The 21643-nt window shown below is 33.2% G+C and overlaps 1 protein-coding gene across 37 annotated transcripts in view; it reads right to left on the reverse strand.

Moving 5' to 3' along the window:
- The window catches only part of RIMS2 (regulating synaptic membrane exocytosis 2), a 594048-nt gene that overhangs the window by 411126 nt on the left and 161279 nt on the right, over nucleotides 1–21643 (reverse strand). The window lies entirely within an intron of this gene.

Raw genomic sequence — 21643 nt, forward strand, 5'->3', positions numbered from 1 at the left:
TTTTGTAGTGTTGCTTTTATTTTCCTTTTCATCAAAGCATGTGATATTTTATAAACTTTAAGTTCTAAATTAAATTTTGTGGCTACCAAAGTAAATTAGTCATTGAGAAGAATTTAATTTTATATTATTATCAGAATAGGTCATTGTCGCCTTCACAATAAATATTTGACTTTTAAATCTAATTTTAATTCAGAATTTCACTTTGAGCTTAAATTTCTCTAAGTAATTTTTAAAGAAAAGACAAGCAAGATTTATCCAGCAAGATTAAGGAAAGTGAACATTTCTGAAGTTTATACATTTTTCCACTAGTCGGTGCTATAGCACTTTGTTCAATCTGGACCTAATGCCTTCTTTGCATTTAGTACTACGTTAACTTATTTTTTCCCTTAAAATAAATTAAATTTCAGTTAAAAATATAGTAACTTTATTAAAATAAAGTGAGTTGAAAGAGTAGCATTATTACACATTACAAAATGTTATATTATTTCGAACAATTATTCTCCATTGCGTATTCACTGACTAAAGATTTAATAAATACAAATGTACTACCAATTGACTTTTTTTTCATCATTTAGAAAACCTTAAAGGTTATGATATATTAAATTATAGAAACTACAAAAATCATTTCAATAAACAAAGTAAAAGTATGGTACAAAAATGACAGGAAAGCAAGATTTATCTTTCATAAAATAGAAAGCCTATTCACCTGGAAGGTTTCATTTAAAATAGAGAAGACAACATGACTATTTCTAAAGAGGACTTCTTATAAAAAGAATGGGGCCAGAAAATAATTAAAGAAGACGATGCTTTATACAAATTGAAGAGAACTGAAAGTGTAAAACTAGAGGCAATACGAAGGAAATACTAACAAAATATGGTTATATGGAAATTACTAGAATTCTTGAGGAGAAATTTTTAAGGAAAGGTTATTATTAATTCAGAGAAAAAAAAGTTCAAAGTATAAAGCTTCATTTACCTGTTTCTCAGATTCTCACAAGTAATTCTTTAAACCTTTAAGCTTAATGGACAAAACTATTTGGGATCCTCCATGGTTTCTTGCAAGTCAATTTCCAGAAGCCATGGACTACTCTATGGAATTCCTTTTGCAAACTGTATCTGTTGTTCCTGTAACTGCTAAAAGACAATAACATCACTAACCACATACTGTAGTAGTCTGACCTACTTTAAAGTAGATGCAATGTAAAGCAAGTCCAACTTGGCCCACCCAAGGGAGATTTACTATTCTAAAAAAAAAAAAAAAAAAAAAAAAAAAATCAATAAAGATCACAACACTATCACAGTACAAAATTAAAAGCACAACCTGATATCTAAGCTTCAGTGAATTTGTATTTTCATTCATCTCAAACTTAACATAACCAAAACTGAATTCAAGACCTTCACCCCAAAACTGCTCCATCCACACACAGTCTTACTCACAGCAGTTAATGACAACAGCAGTTAATGGCAACTCTCCATCTTCCCCGTTTGCCTTGGGCCCAAAAAAAAAGGGATAATCTTTTTCTGCCATACCCCACATACATTCCACCAGAACTTTTAGTTCTACTTTCAAAATATATCTACAGAGATGACATCTCACCATCTCCACCACAACCACTCTAGTCTAATTCACCATAGCTTGCCGAAATTATTGTAATAACCTCATAACTGATCCCCCAGCTTCCATTCTTTTCTCATTCTCCTCATTAACCTATCGCAACAAAACAATCAAAACAAATGTATTAAAGTGTCTTAAAATATAAGTCACATCATGTAACTGTTTTGGTCAGAACCTTTTAATACTCCTCATTTTGCGCAGAATAAATGCCAAAGTCCTTATAGTGTCCAAAATGTACTTCAATCTCACTCTAACCTTCATCTCACTATTCTCACCCACTTGCTCTTCTCCAGTCACACTGACTTGCTTGCTCTTCATCCAACATGTCCAGCATGCTCCTAACACAGGACCTGCATATTCACTATTACCTCAATCTAGACTGCTTTTATCCTCAATATCTGCAATGCTAACCCCCTCATCTCTGTCAGGTCGTTGTTCAACTGTCACTTTTCAAGGCCATAGAACGTAAAATAGCAACACCACCCAAAATTAAGTATCTTGATTTTAATTCTCTCCAGGACACTTATACCTTCTAATATTTATCTCATTTGTTGTGTGCATGTCCTAATTAGAGTATGTTCTCCTGGAAGGTAAGAGATGTTTGTCTATTTTAGTTCACTGATATTCCAAGTGCCTAAAAAACACCAAGGTGTGTCCAAAGAATGAGTGAATTAATGTATTAACAATCAACAATATATTACAATGTATAACTATTATATAAATCTGTTTGCTTAGCAAATTTCTACAATCCAAATACCACAGACTGTTATGAAATTGTCTTTAAGAAAAAATAATCTTTAACTTTCCAAATTAAAGTATTATTATAAAATACATTTTCTGATAAAAATATTTAATAACATTCAAAAAGCAGAAATAAAATATTTTAAGATTATTTTTATGTGCACTAAAATTGCTTAAATATTGAATTGAAAGTAAAATATGCGTGGCTTATCTCAAAGGTTTCCAAACTTATCCAGTAAAGGTCCTACTTTTGATGTATCTCAATTGATTTTAGATTTTCGCTAGGTCTTTTATGGGGATACCACATTTATTTCTTTGTTTGTTTGTCTGTTTTGGAAGTGATAAATGTGTTTATCACCTTGATTGTTTTCATGGTGTATGCATGTGTTCAAATCCATCAAATTGTATACATTAAGAGTACACTTTTTGTATAACACTTATCCCCCAATAAAGCTGTTTTAAAAACTTAAAAACAAAATTGTGGAAACTGCCTACTATGATGAGCTGGATAAATTGAGAGAAGTAAAATGATGTATTACACCAGTACTTCTCAAATTGTAATGTGCATTCGAATTACCAGGGCATCTTATGAAAATGCAGATTCCGATTCCTAGGTCAGCGGGAAGAGAGGCGGGAATTCTGAATTTTTATCAACCACTCAGATGATATGATGCTTCTGTTGGTCTGCAAACCACACTTTGCATAGCAAGGCTCTAGAGTAGACTGGATTGTAAGTGAGATTCTGAGCTCCAGTCCAAACCCGGGGTCTACTAATAACACCACCACCACAACCACTATTACCACCATTGCTGCTGCTGCTGTTATAACAACAACAGCAGCAGCAGCAGCAGCAGCAACAATAAATAGTTTTGTGTGTGTTTTTTTTAGTTTTCCCTATGTTACAGGCAGTCTTCTAATTCTTGTGTATTTATTAAATCTCATTTAATCCACACTAATTTCTCTCAGTTTATAAAGAAAGAAACTGCTGATAGAAACGTTAAGTCACATAGACAAGGTCTTCAGCTGAGAAGTAACACAGCCAAAATTCAAACCCCAGTCTTTCAGGACCAAGGGACATAAAATTTTCCACATGAAGTCCATATTAAGTCTCAAGAAGCAGATGATTTTAGTACGCGGTGTCAAATCTCCTTGGCTCAAACCTGATTTCAGCCATAGCTACAGTGAACAGTGATGGCAGCAACTGAACCTAAGAGAACTTCACACCCACTGGGATGGATATAATTTTTTAAATGAAAACTAACAAGTGTTAGCAAGGATGTGGGAGATTGTAAGGCTTGTACATTGATGATAGGAATATAAAATGGTGCAATCATTGTGGAAAACAGTTTGGCAGTTCTTCAAAAACTTAAACATAGAGTTACTGGGTGACCCAACAATTCCATTACTAGGTAATACCCAAGATAATTTAAAACATATATTCACAGAACAACTGATAAATGTATGTTCCTAGCAGCATTATTCATATTAGCCAAAAAAGCATAAACAATCTAATGCCCTTCAACTGGAGAGCATAACATGGAGCACAGCCATACAGTGGAATATTATTCAGCCATAAAAAGAATGAAGTACTAATTCTTGCAAAATATAGAAGAACCTTTAAAGCATTATGCTAAGTGAAAGAAGCCAGACACAAAATGCCATATATGGAATAAATACATTTATATGAAATGTCCAGAATATGTAAATCCATGGAGAAAGAAAATAGATTAGTTGTCTGGGTGTGGGGGATGGAAGCGAATGCTAATGGATGCAGGGTTTCTTTTCAGGGTGATGGAAATATTCTGGAATTCGATAATGGTAATATTTGCACAACATTGTGAATACACTAAAAAAACACTGCCTCTATACTTTAAAATGGTGAATTTAATGTTATGTGAATTATATATCAACTTAAAAAAATTTAAATATCTCTTCTACAGAAATCTCAGACCTAGATGGTTTTTGTCTTATTCTGATTTTTTCTACAATCAGATCCTAAGCCAAAGATTTGGATACAAAGTAGTTTATTTGATAGATGAACCTAGAAAGTTAAGTGAAATAGTGAGGAAGTGAAACGTGGGAGGGGAAAAAGCCAATAAACAGTCATCTAAAGAGTAGTTTGTTTCTGGGGACAAATGGAGCTTGGTCTTATGGAACCCTCTCAGGGTCATCCCACTAGGGGACAAGGAGGTAGGGTATTTAACTATTAGCTCATTGGCACTTCTGCCTCTCTGCTTCAGGTTAAGCCTATTCCCTTGGCCATAAGATGCCATTACACACAGAGATGCAGGAAGCCATTGATATTTGCTATGTTCAGGAACCATTTGCGTGTGTCATCTAGAGTACATACAGCAACTGCTATAATTTTACCAGAGAATTCTACCTAACTTTTAAGAGACCACTAATTCATATCCTATATAACTCTTAAAAAGAATAAGAGCCGTACAGCTCATTATATGAGGCAAATGTAATTTTGACAAAAGAAAAGCATAGGCCAATTCTAGTCACAAGGATGTAGGGCTAAAACTTAAATAACAAAATCCAAGACAACTAAAAACCATGTCATATTATAATCAATCAGCACATAACCCCAGGCATGTAAGGACGGCGCAACATCAGAAGATATAGCTGTGTAATTCAACGTAAGAGACTAAAGAAGAAAAATCGTATGATTATCTTAATCAATGAAAAAAAGCAATCAATAAAATTCAGTATCATTTTATGGTTCAAAGTAATTCTTAGACAACAAGGAATACAAGTGTATCTCCTGATGTTGGTAATAGAAGGAATAAGAGGGCGTTTCCTTAGGTTGGTAAAGATTATATGTAAAAAACCCTCAGCAAAGGTTATATTTAGTGCAGAAGCTTTGGATTCACCTGACCAATTAAAACTGTGCTTTCTCAAATACTTCCTTAAAGCATGTACTACTATTTTTGCAAAAGAAAAATAAACGGAAGGATCTGAGATATCAACAAAACAATCCAGAAATATAGATGCTGATTTTTTATAGGAAATAATGCAAATGAGACTTCAGTTGTTATGTTGTTAATGATTTTGACAGCTGGATAAGTTGTAAATAAACTATTTGTGAGTTTTTTTCATGTCAATAATCTGGAGTTGACAAGTTTTAGAGAATATTTTCAAATCAGACACAAGCATCACCTCAACAGAATAGAAACTGAAGGTGAACAAATTCACCTGTCAATCTTATTCTGCAGGTAATCATGATTTTCAGTTTCTGAATACATCTGTAAAGTATTTATTATAGATAACTGGTAAATAGCTTGAGGAAACAGAAAAATGTGACTACTTCCTGCTATATCTACATGAAATATGCCATATACTTGTTCATTAGATATTCAGTGGAGTTGTGTCAACAAGTAACTTCAATATTTACTTATTTAATGTGTAGAATTTTCTTCTGTGTTCTGGGAATATTAAGGAAGCTACAGTCATATACCCATGACTAAACAAAGTACTGTCTAAACAAACTTTGAAAAAAAAGGCATATCAAGAATCTAATTCTCATTGCCATGATACTGAAAATTATAGTTTGACAGTAAGAAGCAGCTGAGATTACCATTTTTAACTGACATTTCTCTTTGTAAAAATAACATAATTGCTAATAAAGTTGCTCATACCTTATAAATCCTGTTCATGATATGATATCCAATAATAAATTAATGCTATTTAATAAATCCATGCAGTTTAAGAAGGGAGGTATGAGAATATACAAGAAAATGCCCTTGGAGATTTTATATATACATATAAAATATATATATCCCTTCTGGGAAAGTGACTCCAAACTGTGAAAGAATGCATTGTTTCAGAGAAACCCTCAGAGACTCTGCTCTTGGGACATTACTGCCAAACAACTGTAAACCATTTCTCTCACAGCATCATTTATTTGCAAAACATTCAAATCCTAAAGAAAGCTATTAGTGTTATAAAAAGAAAACTGAGGCTGTTAGCAACTTACAAGCAGTAATCAAGACTGGCTTTGGAGAACTTTTACAAATTAATATTGCTCACTGCTAACGAGAAAATCTTACATGACAAAAAAGGTTATTATTCTGTACGATAAGAGAATAGCTAAAAAGATGTTAGTTCCTAAGTCCATCAGTGCAATTTTATTAAATCCTTGTTGATACCACTATACTTTCTAGAGTTCATAAAATCACAGGAGGCATTGTTCAATAGATTGCGGTGACAATTTTGGTAGACAGAAGATATTACTTAAAAGACTGAGTAATCTATAGATGTCTCCAATCATTCTCAGTGATATGAAAACAGCATAACTGATTAAATTATGGCACACAGAGATTTGCCCAAGAATTAACCAGTGAAGAGATTTCAAACCTGTGAACGTCCATATTCAGGATGTTTTGGGCTTAGTTGGCAATGTATATAAGGATCTTAATGAATGGAGTTGATTCAGTGAATAATTACAAAAAAAATAGCCTTATGAATAATACCTGTATTTTAAACCCCACACTGAGACCAGCCGTATTAAGAAACTGTTACCAAAAAGTTGAGTCCTTATTTGAGAATCAGATGCTATCATTAAAATGGGAAATATTATTACAATGGTATTAATATATAATATTAAATTTTTTCAAGTGATACATGAATAAATGTGGTCCACTCATATGTAGTTTTTGTCATATTAAGAAATTACATTTAGATTACCAACAAATGTGTATTAACATGTTTATTTAAACTGAAAAGTAAAGTGAGACTTTTTCAGAGTGTTTCATTATCTAATTGGTTTGATGACAAGGACTATCTTTGCCTATTAGCTCATATGTTCCATATTTTCTACAAACTGAAAGAGCAAATATAAGATTTAAGATATTTAGAAAAATAATTTAAAATATGAAAAGGAAAAATAATTTTATCAATATAAATTATAATTAGCAGGGGTACTCCAATTAACATTTTCAAAATCCGTTTTAGTATATTGGTTTAAACAAGATGACTAAGTAAAAAAAATAATAAGAATAGTCATTTGATGAGTTTTGGTAAACTTTTTCGAGGTAACTCCTGGAAACTGACAGACTGAATCACTAACTGGGTAACAAATCATTTATTTTGTAAGCAAAGTGTTTTCAGTTCTTTGTTCTGAAAAAATTTAAGGAAAACCTAAATGAAAAGTCAGCTAATATATAATTTAAAATAATTTTTTATGTCAATTAACTATATGCATTGTCACATGACAGACAGAATTTAAAAAATTGAGTGATTGTTATAACTAAATCCCTATTCACATCTAGTCATTAATGTGAACAAATTTCCTCAGTACTTGCATCTATAAAGATGTCTTTATAGAAGACAAAGAAAATAGAAACAGACTTGATGCTGAATTGTGTCTCGGTCTATATACATGGATTTATGAACAAAGTTTAAAAGAAAACCAGTCCATTCCATCTCACGAAGAAATAAATTTCTAGTGAAATTTTATTTCTTATATTTAATAATTTTAATTAAAATTTATATTTATGTTATTTTAGCCAACTGTAAATTAATAATGACCTAAATGAGTAGTCAGCTGATATATAATTTTAAATAATTTTGGAGAATAATTTACTATTATATAATATTTATCATATTAAACTCAATCCATTAGAAATTTTCAAAACTTTAAGTCTTATGGTCATTGAAAATTTATAAATATTTAATTTAATATACATACTTCATTGAAACAGTATAATAAGATGATTTTTTTTTGGAGGATTTCTAGTGAAAAATATATCATGAGAATAAAATACCTTGGAGAAAGTAGAATATAAGTACATTTTCAAGGAAAAACAAGAAAGGAAAAATTCCAGCTGCTACAAATGAGTTCATTGTTTGTTTGATTTTTAAGAATAATGAAAGTTATCAAACTGATATGCTATTTAGATTCCACTGTATAAATTTTTGAAGGAGGTATAACAGCTTTACTGTAAAATGTCAGTATTAATAACATGCTAGACATTATACCATTTGCAACCATTTAAATTTATGATGAAAATGTTAGATGTCATCTTAAAAATATGTGATGAGGTACAAGTTTTGAAAGTTAGCGATTTGAAATAAACACATTTCAAGATCAATGTCTGAAACTGCCATCTCTGCTACTGCTTATAACATTCAGCCTTCTTCACTCCTAACCCCTAGACTAAACAAGTTCCCGAATCCATAGCCATCTTACATTGAGCTAAACTGCACAATATTTTCTGAGCAGAATCATGTAGACTATAGATGGATCATCCACTACAATAAACCCTGTAAACTAGGTCTTGCCTACTGAAGAATTTCTTCCCTTTCTACCAGCTGACTGTCAGGAAGCCAGCAGGTTTATGCAGTAATACCCACTAATATTTCATTTAATCGCCACTTATAAAACTTTTTTTGTAAGAATATATATTTTGTGTGCCAATTTGGCATGTAAAGAATAAATATTCTTTTTTCCCTCCTTTGCCTTCACTGTCACCTAATCTTAGTGGTAGTGACTATTATGACAAGAGACAAAAACCTACATGTCTCTGAACACTAACAAAATATTAACTTACCATGTTCATATAAAACAATGTCTATCTAACTCAATCGTCTCCCATCCATTCCGAATTAAGGTACAAAGGGCAGATAAGCTCTCTGGACCAGAAACAAAGTTCATATTTGTGAATCATTTCATGTTTAAAAGTTTAAGGCAAAGGGCACCTATACATAATTTTATTCTTCACACATATTCTATTTTTCATATATATTCTATCTTTGGAAATCTAGAACTCATGACATACAGATTTCTGAGGATGTTAACAGTGAGAGAAAGGTAGTGCTTCAAGTTTAAAAAGGAATGTTCTTCAGAGTCAGAGAAATTAGTGGTATCTAACCCTGACTATGCATTGGAGTCATCTGAGTAACTATACAAAAATAAACATTCCTGGGCATCGCCCTCAGATATTCTGATTCAGTCAATCTAGTGTGCATGGAAATGCGTAATTTTTTTAAAAGCTCCCTAAATAATTCTGATAAAACCAATCAATAGACAAGCATTAGAGAACTCCTCAGATAAATCAACCCAGATCTGATGTTTATGGGTTGGAGACTTTGGGCAAATAAATATAGTTTGACTCTGTTTTCTATATTAAAAATGCAGATAATTGAACTCTTGAGGAGGAGAGACTATATCTTATCCAGTTGTGCAATCCCTGGGCACAGTCCTGATACTTAGCAGCTTCTAAACAACTGTTGTTCAAATAAATAGAAAGATAGTGCATGTTCATGGATTGGAAGAATTAATACTGTTACGAGTCCATACTGTAACCCAAGCAGTCTACAGATTCAATGCAATCCCTATCAAAATTCCAATGACATTTTTCACAGAAATAGAACAAACAATCCTAAAATTTGCATGGAACCACTGAAGACCCCAAATAACCAAAGCAATCTTGAAAAAGAAAAACAAACTTGGAGGCATCATGCTTCATGATTTTAAACTACATTACAAAGCTATAGCAATCAAAACAGAATGGTACTGGCATAAAAATAGACTCATTAATAAATGGGACAGAATAAAGAGTCCAGAAATAAACTCACACATATGTGGTCAATTAATTTATGACAAAAGATCAAGAATATACAATAGGGAAAGGACAGTCTCTTCAATAAATGATGTTGGGAAAACTGGACAGTAACATGCAAAAGAATAAAGGTTGACCACTACCTTCCATCACACACAAAAATGAATTCAAAATGGATTAAAGAATTGAATATAAGACCTGAAACCATTAAAATTCTAGAAGAAAACATAGCCAGTAATGTCCTTGACATTGGACTTGGCAATAATTTTTTGGATTTGACACCAAAAGCAAAACCAACAAAAGCAAAAATAAACAAATGGGATTACATCAAATGAAAAAACTTCTGCACAGCCAACAGAAAACATCAGCAAAATGAAAAGGTAACATACTGAAGTAAAAAAACAATTTACAAATCATATATCTGATAATGGGTAAATACCCAAAATATATAAAGAATTTATACAACTCAGCAAAAAAACAAACAATCTGATTGAAAAATTGGCAGAAGACTTACATACACATTCTTCCAAAGAAAACACACAGATGGCCAACCGGTCCAGAAAAACACTAATCATCAGGGATACGCAAATCAAAACTACAGTCAGGTATCACCTCACGGCTGCTAGAATGGCTATTATCAAAAAGACAAGAAATAACAAGTGTTGACAAGGATGTAGAGAAAAGGGAATCCTTGTACACTGTTTGTGGGAATGTAAATTGGTGCAACCATTATGGAAAACAGTATGGAGTCTCCTAAAACATTAAAAATAGAACTACTATATCATCCGGCAATTCCACTTCTGGGTATTACCCAACAACCATATTACCCACCAAAAATAAATGGTGCTGGGAAAACTGGATATCCACATGCAAAAGAACGAAGTTCGACCCTTACCTAACACCACATACAAAAATTAATTCTAAACGAATCAAGACCTAAATGTAAAACCTGAAACTATCAAATTCTTAAAAGATAACATAGGACAAAAGCTGCACAACACTGGATTTGGCAATGATTTCTTGGATATAACATCAAAAGCACAGGAAAAAAATACACAAATTGGAATTCATAAAAATTAAAAATTCTGTGCATCAAAAGATAATATCAAAGAAAGTGAAGAAGCAACCACACAATGGGGGAAAATGTTGACTAATCATATATCAGATAAATGATTAATATCCAGAGTGTGTGTGTGTACGCACGTGTGTGTATCCTAAAACTCAACAAGAAAAACAAACAACCCAATTAAAAAATGGACAAAGGACTTGAACAAATATTTCTCCAAAGAAGATATACAAGTGGTCAAGAAACACATGAAAAGATGCTTGATCTCACTAATCATTAGGGAAATGCAAATCAAAACCACCTCACACCCAATAACTAGGATGGTACTATCAAAAAAATAAACAAACAAACAAACAAACAGAAAACAACAAGCGCTGATTGAGGATGTGGAGAAATTGGAACCCTTATGCATTGTTGGTGGAAATGTACAGTTGTTGTGGATAACAGTATGGTGGTTCCTCAAAAAATTAAAAATTACCATATGAGCCAGCAATTCCACTTCTAGGCATATAGCCAAAGGAATTGAAAGCAGGGCCTTGAGGAAATATTTGTACACCCATGTTCATAGCAGTGTTATTCTCAATAGCTTCAACATGGACACATCCCAAGGGTCTATCCATGGATGAATTAATAAGCAAAATGTGGTGCATACATACAGGGAATATTATGCAGCCTTAAAAAGGATGAAAATGCTGACATATGCTACCACATGGATAAACCTCGAGGATATATGCTAAGTGAAAAAAGCCAGTCAAAAAAGACAAATACTGTATGATTCCACTTATATGAGGTCCTTAAAATAGTTAAAAGCATAGAGACAGAAAGTAGAATGTGGTTGCCGGGAGCTAGGGGAGAGAGAAATAGGAATGTACTGTTTAATGGGTATAGAGTTTCAGTTTTACAAGGTAAAAAGAGTTGTGGAGATAGATGATGGTGATGGTTGCACAACATTGTTAATGTATTTAACACCATTGAATTGTACATTTAAAAATGGTTAAGATGGTAAATTTTGTTTGTGTGTTTTACCACAATAAAAAAAATTTTAGGGTGGCTGGTTGGCTCAGTTGGTTAGGGTGCAGTGCTCATAACACCAACGTTACGGGTTCGATTCCCACATGGCCGGTGAGCTGCACCATCCACAACTAGATTGAAAAAAATAAAAAAATAAAATAACTTGACTGATGGGTCCTGGAAAAACACACTGTTCCCCAATATTCCCCACTAAAATAATAATAATAATAATAAAAAGAATTTAAAGAGAGAAAGAACAAAAAGAATCCCAATGATAAATGGTCTTACATGCTATGGTAAGTAAATCCCAATAGCAATTATTAGCTTTCTCTTTACCATGTCCACTCCACAAACCAAGTATCTGTAATCATGTCAGTGGTTCTTCAAGTTTCATGGACTCCATCTGGATATTATATGGGCTACTTTCAGTGCGTTTCTAGTGAACACTAACTTTTAATAGGCCATTTTCCTGCTTTTTCAACAATAAATTCTAATACTATGCTATTAGGTTAAAACTAGCCTCACGTGGTTCCATCCTCAACTAAATAAGCATACTCTCAATCCCAAAAGCACAATATGCTGACAGTTTTAAAAGGCACACAAACAACTCAGCAAATTCTTTTATGATAAATACCTAAAAATAAATTCCAAACAAAAAGTTAAGCCATCTACCAATGCACGTCCTGCCAAGCAGACACGAGTCCCTGAGAAATCACTACCTATTCACTGAAAGCCCAGGTCAGTTACTCTGTCGTTGCTAGAGCTAACGCATAGCTATTCTTGGACATCCAATTTGGTGAGCTACCAGGTTGATTACACGCTGGTGAGTCCTCAGATAGTCTGGATCCACAGTCTGTTGCAATGAAGCACTGAAGGGCTCCAGCCAGGAGCATACCTTCCTCGGCTATGCCCATTTTCACCTAGTTCCACATTCCAATATAGTAAGAACATCCCTCAACAGTGGAACAGACCTTATGATATATGATTGTGGCACTTAAAGTCCTAGTCTGTGATATAAAGATATAGATTCTGAGCCAGTAAGCATTCTGTTAGACTTAAGAAAAATACTATATTTTTGTTCCTGGAGACAACCAGTCCCTGAGACACAGGTAAAGAAATCCCTTGGAATGCACACTGAGGAGTAGGGAATACATAATAAAGATGTATGTCACAATATCTAACTAAACTGTTAACTTTTAATTTCTCATAATACCAAAATATTGCACCAAAAATTGGAAAACTGATGTTAACAGAGAAAGAATCACCTGGCCTGATGCAGCCAGTTTTACTTACTCATTTGACATGCAAGACACAATTTTAACAATTTTAAATAATATTGAAGTTTAAATCAAAGTGACTGAAATTTAATATATTTCCACTTCAATTTTGGTTGAATGATGCTGTTCTTTCTTAAAAGTAATGAAATAATTATCTCATTTTATGTCTTTTTTATTATTTCTTCAGCTCATTTTGGGTTGACGGCAGGGAAAATTGAGTAATATCAGAAAATATCTATTTCATTCAATTGCTCAATTATTCATATATTCACAAATAGTTATTGAACACCTACGAATACGTGCCAAAAGCCCTTAGCTACGTATGAGAGACACAGTGACAAAGAAGACAGACAAGTTCTTTTCTCATGGGCCTTACAGTCTAGTGGGGGAGACAGAGAATAAACAAGTAAAATGTATATAAATAAGATATTGTGTGCTTTGGAGAAAATTAATAAAGTGGTAAACTAGAGAGTAAGTGGTGCTGCATGGGAATAACACCCTACGGAGGGTAGTCAGAGAAAGCCTCTCCGTGGTGATGGCAGGTGAACTGATAACAAAGACCAGAATGAGCTCTCCATATGAAAAGCTGGTAGAAGAAACAACAATGTAAATAGGAAAGGGCTGAGTGGCTTCAGGGACAGAAATGCCTGGGAAAAAAGCAATGAGGGAGCTTGGGATCGGATGATGTTCAAGAGATAGTCAGAAACCAGCTCATATGTATCCCCTTCCCTGTATGCTCTAGTAAGAAATTGTGTGCGAAAGCAGCTAAGGTGTTTAAGCAGAAGGATAACATAATCTGATTGCATTTTGAAAGATCACCCTAGCAGATGTATGGAGACTGGGTTGGAGAAAGGAAGCAGGAAGACTAATTATTTCAGGAGCCCAAATGAGAGATAATAGTGGCTTACAGGAAAACAGCAATAGAAACGGAAAGATGTGTTTTAGAGGGACAAACTAACACAACTTGTTGATAAATTCAAAGTGTTGAGTAAGGAAAAAGAATAAAAGATTATCCCTAAGCTTTTAAAGTTCAAAGAACAGGGGATCCAATGATGCTGTTTTGGGGGTTGCATATCCAAGAATAGATGGCAAGTAGAGAGTTGGATATACGACTCTAAAGTTCAGGTCAGGACTAGAAAACATTTATTGCTGTGGACTGAATATCGATATTTCCCCAAAATTTGTATGTTGAAATCCTAACCCCCTCAGGGTGATGGTTTTAGGAAGTGGGACTTTTAGGAGGTGATGAAGGCATGAGGGCAGAGCCCTTGTGAATGGTATTAGTGCCCTTATCAAAGAAACCTCAGAGAGATCCTTCACCCTTCCACCATGTGAAGACACAATAAAAAGAACCAGAGAGTGTGCCCTCACCAGACACAGAATTTGCCAGTAACGTGTTGTTCTTAAACTTCCCAGACTCTAAAACTGCGAGATTGTTTATAAGCCACCTAGTCTATATTTTTTTAAAGCATCCCAGACAAAGACGTTAGTATATAGATATTTAAAACCATTGGAGTGTGTCATATCCCACTCTTACCCTTAGAATCTAGTTTACAGTCAGTTGATCTTATAGGTGAAAGAGAGGGACGATCTAAGAAAAACAAGCCCAATAATTCATAATACACTTCTGCTCACAAAGGCCTATAAGATTCTATCCGAGCTAGATATTGTCCCTAATTTAAATAAAAAGAAGAAGAAAGAAAGAAAAAAAAACAACCTTCACAGAAGAGGAGTCATTTTTAGTGACAAACTTAATTTGAGGACATTATATTATGCTTCAAGAATCCCCTAAGCCCTCTGAAACACATATCAAAAAGTTTCTATGTAAAAACCAATTCGCCAATTAAAAGCAGTCAAGAACTAAAATTGAGCTAAACCTTGAGTAACTCTAAAGACAAGTAGGTTTCATAGATTCATTCCAGCCAATTCATAATTGCTCATGATAGGTCAAAATTAGTCCAAGGTAAGGGCTAAAAGAAATCAAGCCATTGATTCTTCAATGCCAGAATATAGGTTTGTATTTCTTCTCATTAGTAAAGAACTTGGATGAGTCATTTCTCATAAATGACTGACTCACAACAAGCATAATGTCAAAGCTAGTAAACTGGTCAGGTTGGTTCACTAGCAGTGACAAAATGGAACAAGCTGTAGGACTGTCTTCTTTAAAATGTGGCTTTATGAACAACAAAATTTTGATGTCAAAAAACCTATATTATCCGTTGTTTTGTGGAATTCTATCTTGACCATAATATAATAATTATTAAAATAATGAAGGAACTCTAGTCACCACAAGTTATCTCAAGGAACTCAAGTCAAAACTCATTAAAACCAGTATGATGGCACATTAAAACACAAGGAAGTGTGTCTCTGCTTACACTCTGGACTAACAAAAATGTCTCACCTGAGAATTCAAAACACTGTCCTGCACGTCACACAGGTTTATATTTTGCAGCATGGTCCAGGAATCCACTAGCCCAGAAATTATCAAGAAAATTGATGCCAGGCTAGAAATTTTACAAAAACACTTGGAAGAAGAAAAATTTTAAACTGCTTTAGCGACACACCAAAACAATGACTGCAAAGGATTTCCATGGATTGAGGAACTCTAAATATAAGTTCACAAAATTACAAACCACATGAGGAAAACAATCCACCACAAATGATCCACACTAACAAACATAGAATTGGAAAACCCAAAGAACTTCAAATACAAGAAAATTTTTCTAAAGATTATACATATATTTAAAATTATTAAAGACATAAAAAATGAATAAAAACACTAAAAGGATTAACTATATGAAATAAAATCGAATTTCTAGAAATTAAAAATATGGTCATTAAGAGACATTGCTTCTGCTTACGATGTAGAACATTACAAGATAACATTATTCCCGCTTAACAATGAGAATGATCCAGATAAACTACAAAATCCTAGTTTCTTTAAACCCTTCAAAGAACTGAGGTCAAAAAGAAACCTATTAAACTAAACACCAAAAATGAACCAGCTCCTCTGAAGAGAAAGCAAGGCAGCTGAGAAGAGGAACAAGAGGCAAAGTAGAGGGAAGAGGACAAAACCACACCGGGTGTAGGTGAGCTGAACCTTTAACAGAATTTTAAAGGCTGAACGTGGGTTAGTGTGGCAGTGTTAGTATCCCTGCAATCCCCAGACACAGCAGGAGTTAGAATCCAACTAGAAACTCTTTTCCATGGTCCTTTACCAGTTGCTTCCAAGAAAGATTGGTGGCAGGATAGGGAAACTGAGTGACAGCCCGTCTGTGACACAGCAGTGGGGTTAGGGAATGAGAGAAGAACCCCACAGGATTCAGCCTTATGCTGAATGGCAGACACTGAGCGTTATTACCGAGGAATGAGCACAGGACCTGAGCGAGACCCCTGCCCAACAAGAAACAAGCTCATGAGGGCAATCACAGACTGAGGATGAAGAAAGAGATCTGAGGAACCCTGCAGATATGCCAGGACTTGCACTTAGGGTGAGGTTCTGACTATCTACAGCTGGGGGAAAGGCAGGAAAGTGGACAAAGACCCCTCTCTAAGGAGCAAGCATATAGCGCCTGTTCAGGTCAAGGGCAGGACAAGAAAATTGAAAGAAAATTTTCAGTAATCCAGGCCTTATAATGAGTAACAAGCAGTATCTGTTTACTGTTTCAGTAGACAGAATCTAGAAGACTAAAAATTTTAAATATTTAAAGTGCTAAAAGGAAAAACCATTTAACTCAAATTCTTAATCCAGCAAATATATCCTTCAAAAATTTGGATGAAATAAGGACATTTTCAGACTCACAAAAACTGAAATATTTCATCTCCATCAGACATGCACTATAAGAAGTATTCAAAGTTTTGGCACACAGAAAATGATATCTGGTTCTACAAAAAGGAATAAAGAATGTCAGAAAGAATAAATATATTAGTAAAGGACTGTTGTTTATACTTATTTATGTAAATATACACAAACCATACAAATCTGTTTTTAAAAATGGTTGACTGCTTACAGTTGTTTTTAATAACAATGTAATGTGGTATTTATAGCATCTGTAGGTAAAATATATGGAGCACAAAAAGCAGGAGGGTGGTCATTGGAAGTATCTTGATGTTAAGATCCCTACATTATTCATGAAATAAAAGAATATTTTGAAAGTAGTCTGTGATAAATTAAAGATATATACTGTAATCTCTTGATAATCCCAAATAGAAATAACAGAGACATATAACTAGAATGTCAATAGAGGAGATGAAAATGTTTTAAAAAAAACTTGATTCTCCCCCCCAAAAAAAGACAATAAAGGAAAAACAGGAACACACAACAGGGAGGACAAATAGAAATAAATATCAAAGACGGTAGTATATTTAAATATGTCAATAATAACATTAAAAGTTAACACACTCATTAAAAGCAGAGATTGCCAGACAGGATATTAAAAGCAAGACCCAACTAGAAGTTATTCTTTAAAAATTCATTATAAACATATGATTTGTGGGGTACCTATTCACTTGTTTTATCAATTACTGAGGGAGGGGTATTAAAGTCACCTAATTCTGATTGTAGATTTGTCCAATTTTATCCTTAAAACTTTCCATAAAGACAAATACAGATTGAAGGTAAAAAGATAGCAAAAGATTTATCACGAAAACACTAAACATAGACAAGTGTTGATGTCATATTAATATCAGAAAAAGCAGACATCAAAATTAAGTGTTACCAAACATAAAGAGAAGCACTTCATAATAATAAAAAGGTCAAATCATAAACAAAACATAACAATCTCGAATGTGAGTGATCTAATTAATAATAAAGCTCTAACAGCTGAAGTAAAACTGAAATTATTGAAAAGTAAATAAATCCACCGAGTAAGGAGATTTCAACATCTCTCTCAGTAACTTATAAAACAAGTAAGCAAAAAAAATAACTAAAGATTTAGACGTCTTGAACCATGCCATTAACCAACTTGATCTACTTGATATGTATGAAACAATACCCTCGACATCAGAAATCACATGGAATATTCACCAAGAAATACCACTTGTTGTCTCCATAAATTTCAAAGGATCAAAGTCTCATACAGTGTGTCCTCTGACAGCAATGGCATTAAATTACACATTGAGACGATATCTTAAAAATGCCCAAATTTCTAAAAATAAAGCAACACATTTTAAAATAACATATAGGTCAAATTAAAAAATCAACAAGGGAAATTTTAAAAATAGTTTAACCTGATGACAAAATGTAAGCACACAAACCAAAATTTATGAGCGAAAGCAGTTTTTAGTGGGAAATTCATAGTTTCAAAGGCCTGTGTTCGAAAACAACAGTATAAAATTAACAAGTTATGCTTCCACTTTAAGATGCCAGAAAAGGAAACAAAATAAACCCAAAGTAAGTAGAAGGCAGAAAATAATAAAGATAAAAATAGAAAACAACTGAATTAAAAGTAAACCGATACAAAGAATTGATTCACCCCTATCAGATCTGATTGTGGAGACAGAAACAGAGAGACAGACATAACACATATTATCATTATCAAGCATGAAAGAGATGACACCTCTACATATTATTTCAACATTGATGGGTATGATAAACATCCTAAGGGCAGTAAATTCAACAACTTAGACAAAATGGACAAATTCCCTCAAAACAAAACTTAACAAAAATACACAAGAAATAATCTCAATGGTTCTATATAGCTTTAAAAATTTGAATACATAATTTTAGAACATCCCACAAAGAACTCTGGATTTAGCTGGCTTCACTGCTGAATTCTATCATGCTTAAGGGAAAATAGTACAAACTCTTTCAGAAATACAGAGAAGAAATAAAACCATTCATTTTAAGAACTCAGCATAATCTTAAAACCAAAACCAGAAAAGAATTGAAATTACAGACCAATATCCTTCAGGAACATAGATGGAGAAATCCTTAACAGAATAGTAGCAAATCAAATTCAGATTTACATATATATATATATATATATATACACAAACACACACATATATATGTATATATAATAGAGAGAGAGAGAGAAGTATCATGTAATATATCAATGGATGAAGGGGAAAAACTAAATAAAGACAAAATTAATAAGAAAAATATTTTGTGATTTCTTTTCATTGTCTTCCTTGGTCTCTATACGAATTTCATATCAGGTTTTAAAAAAAATCTGCTTTTTTTATCCCCATACTCCAATTCTATCTTAATCACTTCCCCCATTAAGCAGCCAAATTCCTATAACTAACATGTCTCAGTGACTGTCCTTAGAATTGGAGCTGACCAAAAGGTAGCAAAGGATGAGAAAGAGAATTGAATGATTTATAACTCTTAAAGATCATGAAGTAGAAAATTAGTATATCAAGAAACCTCTAAGGCTGCCAGATAGCTCAGTTGGTTAGAGTGCAAGCTCTGAACAACAGGGTTGCGGGTTCAATTCCCACATGCACCATGAGCTGTGCCCTCCACACCTAGACTGAAGACAACGAGCTGCCACTAAGCTTCCGGAGGGGAGGCCAGGCTGCTAAGTTGGTTAGAGCAGAACTCTTAACAAGGTTGCCAGTTCAATTCCCACATGGGATGGTGGGCTACGCCCCATGCAACTAAAGATTGACTGGACATGAAGCTGAGCTTCACCCTCCACAACAAGACTGAAGGACAATGACTTAACGTGGAGATGTTGGGCCCTGGAAAAACACACTGTTCTCCAACATTCCCCAATAAAAAATTGAAACAAAAACAAAAAACCTCTAAACAAAATTGGGATTAATCTGCAACAGATAGGGAAAAGATGTTTGCATAGGAAAGGTGGGAAAACAGTAAAAGTAATTATACAACTGTAAAGTATTTTAAAATAAAACAAAATGACAAGTTAACAGATTATTTTAATTATTTAAGTGAATATATTTTTATTTCAGATTGTTCTGAAGGTTGCGGCTAATGCAACTCAACACAAAAAAATCAATGAGAAAAGAGGAAGTATATTATGTTCAAGTCATATGGTTTCAACTGTCAAAACTCAAAAGACAACTGAAAAACTGATAAAGAATATAATTTAGAAAGATAGGTGTGTACATTAATATACAAAAATTAATATGTTCTTATATAAAAGTAATACAATATTTCACTTATAATTTTAAAATAAACTATTGAGAAATAGGCAAAATTAATATAAATAATGCTATGGGGATATAAAGGAAGATGAATAAATCAAGAATAATATTCTAATTTTGAATATGAAGACATAATATAAAAATAACAATTCTTCCTAAATCCATAATTAAAGTGATCCTAGTAAAAAATGCCTATTTGATTTATTTAGGAATAAACAAATTGATTCCAACATATAGAAGGAAAAATGAGCAAGTGTAGCAAAGAGAATATTTTTGCAACTTTGGGATAGACAAAGATACCTCAGGCTACAGAAAGCATTAACTATAAAAGAAAAAGTTAATAAACTGGACTTCATCAAAATTAAAATTCTCTGTTCTCCAAAATACACCATTAAGAAATAAAAATGCAAGTCATAGACTGGGAGAAAATATTCTTAATGCATATATCTGACACTTGCATTCAGAATATATGCAGGGAAAATTGCAAATCAATAATAAAAAGGCAAAAATTAAATTTTAAAATCAGCAAACATTTAAGCAGACATTTCACAAGAGACATAATATGAATGGGCAATAGACACTAATGATGCTCAATATCCTTAGTCATTAAGGAAATGGAAAAAAACAAACCACACTCACTAGAATAACTTAAATGAAAAAGAATGACAACACCAAATGCTGGTAAAGTTGTGGAGCAACCAGAACTTTCATATATTTCTGATGGAAATATGAAAATTGTACATGAACTTTAGAAAATTGTTTCTAATAAAAAATTAAACATATACCTAACTTCTTGTCTAGCAGTTCTACTCCTAGGTATTTATCTAAGAGAAATAAAAATATATGCCCACAAAAAGACCTATAACCCAAATGTTTATAGCAATTTTATTTATTGTAGGAAAAAAAAAAAAAAGGAACAAACCACATGTCCTACAACAGGAAAGTGGCTAAGCAAATTGTGGTATAGTCACACGATATAGTAATAGTTAGGATTAAAAAGGTACAAACTACTGATACAAGCAAGAACATGGATTAATTTCATAGACTTTGAATTGGGAGAAAAGATGATATATATGATACATACTGTGTGATTCTATTTATATGAATCATATAAATAGATTAACGGGAATTTATGAAGCAGGGAGGATATAAATTAATCGACAGGAAAAGGGAATGAGTGAACTTCCTAGGATGATGGGAATAATGATACATAACTTGATAAGGGTGATGATTACATGGGAATATATATTTTTTT

The sequence above is a fragment of the Rhinolophus sinicus genome, chromosome 6 (genome assembly GCF_057876585.1).
Source record: "Rhinolophus sinicus isolate RSI-liver-muscle chromosome 6, RSI-T2T, whole genome shotgun sequence".
In the NCBI taxonomy this organism is placed as follows: Eukaryota; Metazoa; Chordata; class Mammalia; order Chiroptera; family Rhinolophidae; genus Rhinolophus; species Rhinolophus sinicus.